This window comes from Gastrolobium bilobum, unplaced genomic scaffold, assembly GCF_033153095.1.
Source record: "Gastrolobium bilobum isolate Gb01-03AN ecotype WA unplaced genomic scaffold, APGP_CSIRO_Gbil_v1 utg73972, whole genome shotgun sequence".
NCBI lineage: Eukaryota > Viridiplantae > Streptophyta > Magnoliopsida > Fabales > Fabaceae > Gastrolobium > Gastrolobium bilobum.
Window position 1 is genome coordinate 55104 of NW_026895437.1, and position 7099 is coordinate 62202.

General features: G+C 36.4%; 1 pseudogene; it reads left to right on the forward strand.

The window, feature by feature from the left end:
• Positions 1-440: 440 nt before the first annotated feature.
• On the forward strand, positions 441-526 carry LOC133311239 (small nucleolar RNA R71; annotated as a pseudogene).
• Positions 527-7099: the final 6573 nt, after the last annotated feature.

Here is a 7099-nt window from a genome sequence, read left to right on the forward strand (position 1 = left end):
CTGTTACAATTGTCCCTGGCCTAGGTGAAGTTTCTGTTCCCAAATTTTTTTGCATAACATACCAAGGCTGTAGATGGGAAGTCTGTTGAATCATGATGATCACCACATGATGAGCATGGTTCACTCTCAGTGGCTGTAAGTTGTAAGACTCCCATTCTTGGTTGTTCTTGGTCAGTTTTCAGATTCTTCACCTCATTCATTAGTGCAGCCAGTTGGGCTTTCATGGTAGTTTGCTTGTCTAATTCTAGCATGCCTGGCTTCCTCACAGGCTCATTCTTTCTAGTGGCCATTGGAGACATCTTTTTACAGTACCTTCTATTATTTCGTATCTGGATTCAAGAGTTCTTGTGAAAAAGTATCCTCCTGTAGCAAAATCTAAATGTGATTGAGAAGTATGATCAATCCCTTTATAGAAAGACTGTAAAATTCCCCATTTCTCCACCTCATGGTTTGGACATTTCCTGATGATGTCCTTATATCTCTCCCATGCTTCATAGAGATTTTCTCCATAAAAAATTCTGAAGTTAGATAGCTCAGCTCTAACATCAGCTTGACGAGACATAGGGAGAAATCTCTCTATGAACTTGTTAGAGAGTTCTTCCCATGAGTGTATGGATCCAGGGGTGAGGGACTTCATCCAGATTTTGGCTTTTGAGCCCAAAGAGTGAGGGAACAACCCCATTCTCATACTCTCTTCTGTCACACCCTCAGTTCTGAAATTATCACAAATATCTTGAAAATTGGTGAGGTGTGTGTAAGGATCTTCTGCAGGGAGTCCATTGAAGGCTCTAACCTCCCTGATCATGTTAAACATGATGGATTTTAATTCAAAATTGGGAGCTACATGGGGGAGGATTACTCCTCTTTCTGGTTTGTTCCTTGAGGGAGCAGCCAGAGCTCTGAAGTTTTGTTCAAGAGCAATCTCTTCATTGTTATTATTGTGATCAGCCATGTTTGTTTCAAAATTATTTTCCCTGAGATCTCTTCTTCTCCTGTGAAGAGTACGTTCTGGTTCAGGATCAAAGAAGAACTCAGGTATTTCAGTGGAGTGGTGAGAATCTGTTTCAGACTCTTCATTCATAAACCAGAAAACATATACATTATGAACAGCAGAATATGTAACAAAAAATGAATAAATGAAATATATACAGAGTATTACTTAAAAAAGTAATAAGGACATAATTTAGTGTAACTATCCCCGGCAACGGCGCCAAAAACTTGTAGGGTGTAAACTTGTTGGTTGCTTAAAATATTCTTATAAAGGACGTTCCCTTACTTCTATTCATCAAGAGAAAACACATTTGTTCTCTTGACTTCAAACCAAGTGCGCAAGTGAACGCATCAAGTAATAAATGGGACTATTAGTGCCCAGATTATCGTTTCCACGAGGATAATACTCTAATTAATGCCTTAGACTATTTTAAAAGAATGTAAATGAAAAGAAAAGTTAGTAATTGATCTGTTTGGTCAAACGTTCCCTACTGTCTTGACAATGTTCCTCAAGAATAGTAGGTTCACTCTAGCAGCAAACATCTCCTCGCGTCGTTATATATGAAATCCTTCTTGAAGAGAGAAGGAACGACAATATTCATTGGAGATTTGTTGATACAAGATTGAACAAAGAAAAATAACAATAATAACAATATTTAAGAGACAACAATATGAAGTGATAAAATATTTTTTAACACAAGGAACAGATCCACTGTTCCATTCTTAAATAGCTATGTTCTCCACTCAGAACTTAACTATTTTGACTTTGATCAGGTCTTTTGACTGCCAACTCTGATTCCTCAGCTCATGGACTAAATGGCTCACAAGTTTCCATATTCCTTTGGCTCCCTTGACTCCAACAGTTACTAAGTATAAGACCTTTAGTGAACGAGGTGGTTGTGGAAACAACACTGCCTTCCCTCTCTGATTAAGCTGTCTGAAATCCCTTCCTTATGGAAGTTTCTTTCTCAGTATGCGCTCAATTTCCATTGATACGCAATGAATATAGCACACTTAAACAAGGAAAAACAAAAGCTTTAGTACAAGAGTTTTGAAAATAGTTCTTTAACAACTTCACAGTTTTTCGATTCCACAAATAACTTAGCCCATGGCTAATAATTTAAACATAATTATTCCAAACTGAAATCCCATAGACCCGAGATTCAGTTTAGAGATAACGAATGGAAGAGAAGAGAAATAGCACGTATATTAATCAGAAAGAAGTTAGGTTACAACAAAATGAAAATGGAGAAGTATGGTGGTTGCTCGTGAAGAGTCTCAAGTAGGTGATACAGAATAGGGGAGAAGTTGTTGTCACCTAACTATTGCTAAAATTATACAACTGAAATGTAAAAACTACAAAAGAAACTAAGTGATCTCTTCTTAAGGAATTCAATGATTTTCTTCGTGTTGGAACGTCCTATTTATAGGAAGAAGAGTGGGTGGTAAAACTTGTAATTTCCATTGAGTTGTTTTCTTGACTGCATGAAAGGGGCGGTGTGAACAATGCTCAGAGGGACGCAAGTTGCTGGATGAGACACTTATTGTTGAGATTTACTTTTCTTCTGCACTCCCCATTCTTTGCTTTCCTCTTAACCAATGAGAACTCTTTATTCTCTGTTGTACGCGTTTCTTCCTGCTTGATTGTTGTACCTCTTATGCTTTATGGAAGCTTCTTTTCAACGTTACCTGCAAAGTGTACATAGAGATTGAGTTAGTGGAGCAGGTGTATTTAATGTTCCTTTTCCGTTTCCCTTTTTCTATATTTCTCAAATGATTATATCATCATTCGTTCCCCCACTGTTTTTTTGTCACAAGGCTATAAACACGTATTTTTAATGCAAAAGTTGCTCATCAGATGAAGGAACAGATGGTATTTTGCCATCAAAATGGGCTTAAATGGGAACAAATTCTCGTCCCATCAATTTGCAACAAGCAAAACTCTATATAAATCCACGCATGTGCTTAAAATTGTGAAGCAAGATGCTAACGAAACCTTACGAGATTTCCTTAACATATTTTTTGATGAAGCCTTGCTGGTAAGAGATCTTGACCCACAAGTCTCTTTACATTTTGTTACTGATGGTCTACTTGATGGACCATTTTCTACATCTTTGGCAAAAAAAGGCCAAAGACCATTGAAGTGGTACGAGCGAGATTCGAGAAGTTTATAAATCTCAAAGATTGTAAATAATCTCGTGAAGATCTAAATGAAAAACTAGCGGTTAGTGAATTTAAGAGAGATTTCCAAAAAGATTTCCAAAAGAGGTTCAAAGAGAGGAAAAATATGAAAAATTTGACAATTATATACCTCTCATTACATCTCGATCTCGCATCTTGAAGCAAATTTTCCAAATTGGTTTGTCAATGTCGCCAAGCCTCCTCCACCTAAGAAAAGAGGTAAACTTGATGAAACAAAATTTTATGAAGTCTATGAAGACGTAGGTCACTCCACTGAAGAATGCTTTGACCTCAAAAATACTATTGAGGCTCTGATTAGAGAAGGTAAACCCAAAGAGTTTGTCGCTACTTGTAAACAAGATACAATTCAAAGGAAGTAGAATAGAAGTCCTAATTGTGATAGGAATCCTCCTAAAAGAAATTATTAGGAAATGAGGAATTATAGACAAATCAATAACAGGCGAGATGAGACATCCACCAATTACGGGCGTTATGACAGACTTAGGGAGATATCCTAATTGAAAGGAGATGCAATGGACAACCTGCAACACGAGAGCATAACCAACCTCAGTTGCTCAATAATGTTGTTGGAGTGTTGGGGACTATCGCGGGAAGTGTTGCAGGAAGGGGAGAAACCTATTTCCAGAGAAAAGGCATCTAAAAGCCATCATAACTATTAACAACCGTCCAAAATCTCCATCTCGCTTGGTCAAAAAGGATCCCATAAGTTTTGATGAAGATGACTATTGCGACATAGTCCTAAAACATGATGATCCATTAGTCATCTTTGCCTACATGGCAAACCTACAAGTATAAAGAATCTTCGTGGAAAATGGGAGCTCAACTGACATTATATTCTAGAAAGCCTTCAAAGGCCTGAACATCCTAGACCAAAAAATATCACCTAGCCAGACTGATATAACACCTCATATTTCTAAATGTATAATTATATGAGATAATCATGATTAAAGGGTAGGATTAGTGAAAATTCTGAAATTAGGGCCAAAATACGTAAAAAGGGCAAAATGGTAATATACCAAGCACGTAATCCTATGCATGAAAAATTGAGTTGAAGGTCTCCAATGGTAAAAATAATGCCGAAAATGGATTCAGGACGAAAAATCGAGTGGATATGCAAGTTTTGAAAAATTTGATGAATAGTGATTTTTCCAGTGTAAAATACTGCAGTATAATTGTACCGATAAGTGTGAAAATATGATCAGTATTTTTAGGAAGTAAAAATATGACGTGAACGAGAAAATACGTAGGTTATGAATTTATGGGTTAAATTAGGTGATTTATTAAAGTTAATTCTCATGTGGGACCCACATATAGGTTTTAAGTGAGTAAGTGACCTTTTTAAGAGAGAAATCTAAACACTCTCTCTCCTACTCTCTTGCCCTTCATCGTGTCTTTCACCAATTTTAGGGCTAGTGAGCTTTTTGAACTACAACCTTGATTTCTAGCCATTTTTAGAAAAAAAACTACCAACTACAAAGTTATTCCCCTTGAGATTGTGAGTGACTTTCATGTAGAGTACACCTTGTGGGGAGCTTTGTGAAGGGAGAAATCCTCCATATACAGCCACAAAAATATTGTCATTTTGGAGAATTTTTGGTGACTTTTATGTTGGTTCATTGGTTGGAGATCATTCCCTTGGACCCTTGGAAGCTATTGGTGGTAAGTTTTCACATCCTCATGGAGTTTATTTTGAAATCATAAAATGGTGAGGATTTTTGTTTATGTGATGATGAGTTATGGTAGTTAGGGGATTTTAATGATGTTTTTCCTTTGGAATTAAATGCTTAGAATGATAAATGATGATGATTGATGCAATAAAATTTATGGTGATTTATAAAGTTGTAACTTCGTGAAATTTTGAGTTGAATTTCAATACTTTGTGAAATGGCATGATGATAGGATTGTGTAATTGAGTTGTGGAGTAATTGTATGAATGAATTATAAGATTGTATGATGTGTAGAAGTGTTGGAATGGATTGAAAATCTTTTGAGACCCTAGCATGAAGAATTCAACCTATTGAAGCCATGAATGGTTTGGTGATGTGAAAATGGTATAATTGATGTTATATGATTGTGGATGGTATTAATATGGATGGTAGGTTAGTGTGATGTTGTGGAATGGAAGGAGGAATTTGGTATATATATGTATGTGTGGAAATTGACCTATAGGAATGATTAAGGAAAAATAAATGTAAAATAGCCCTTTGGCCTAAGTGAGTAGGTTTGGGTATTGTATTTTCAAAGTGAAATGATTGCCTTGAAAATTTATTGATGATCATGTGTTTGATCATTATAGGTTTCCTTTCACGGACTCAATAGAGGAGAATTAAGCTTGGAGCTTACGTGTGGAGCATTGAATACGGAGTTGAGGTAAAATCTTGGTACTTGGGTTTTATCTCTTGTGTGTTTCGCCACACCTAGTGGAAGGTCGTGGTTTGGATTTTGTGCTCTTTGACGTTGTATGAATTTTATGTTCATGCATCATTGTTTAATTGTTTGACATGCTTGGAGCATGTTGTGTGACATATCTGTGATCTCTGGCTAGTAGATGTGTGTGGTTTGGACTTCCACAGGATAGGTCTCTTGAGGAGTTTCAGTTGGCTTTTTCCATGGGGTCGTCTCATCCATTAGAGAGGCACCAGGAAGCTTCCCGGGAGTTATATGATGGGGTCCTTGAACGGAATCCTTATGTGGATGTTCTTGGATGTGAGCCCAATGTGTTGTGATTTTGTATGTTACGCATTTTATATAATGATCATTGTATGCACATGAGTGAGCCACAGGGTGGAGTGATCCTTTAGTACCGTTGGTTTACTGAGTTATATTTGTATATCTCACCTCGCGTTTGGGGGCATCATTTCAGGTTATGTTGAGCATGGAGGATCTTCGGGAAAGAGGTCTACTTAGTGGAGGAGTTTAGCATGATATGCATATGGAGAGCATAGCATTTTGGAGGATTTCATTTGATGCACATAGCATTACATTTAATATTTTAGACTTAGATCATGAACATATTGCATGTTGATATTGCCATATTTTTGGGTGTTCATGATTAGATTCTCAGTCTTTTGTAATTGATTCACATTTCATGCCTATTGTTTATATTGACATCTTGGTGAGCATAGGACTTGTCCATGGCCACATATTTTGTGTTTAGAGGCATTTGGATAATTGTGATGTAAAATGAGCCATATAATGTGTAAATGACAAAGGAAATGGTGAAGAATGTAATTGATACATTGCATAATGAATATGCATGATGGAAGGGCCTAGAGCCTACATTAGTACTTGTGTAAGTTGTATGTTGAATATCAAAGTGTTAGGAGTAAGTGACATGGTCTATTTTGAAATATAAATGTTGTCATATGTTATTTTTATAGTAGGGTAATCGATTACTTTTCATTGGTAATGGATTACCTGAAACAGGGGACAGAAAAATTGAGCCACTATGATCTCAGTAATCGATTACCATTCCCTTGGTAATCGATTACCTAGTTCAGTAATCGATTATCAAGAGGATGGTAATCGATTACCAAAAGCAGGGGAGCCCAAAATTGGCTACTGCCTCATTCTGGAACCTTTGGTAATTGATTACCTCAACAATAGTAATCGATTACCACTGTGTAAATTTTGAAAATGTGTCATTTTATAACCTAAAGTTAATGGCATTGCTTGGAGGGGTTATAATTAATATGTTTTATGCTTCCGCGAGTTTTGCATTTACAATTATGGTGTTGTTTTAATTATTTACGGAAATGGTTAATGTTTAACAATAAGGATCTAATAAAAGGAAAAAGTTTACCTGTAATTTAATTAACTCAATTACTGTGATTGTAACTGCGCTTAATACCATATACAATGATAACATTACCGATACGTAACAAGCTGTTACAACTGACTTGCTGGG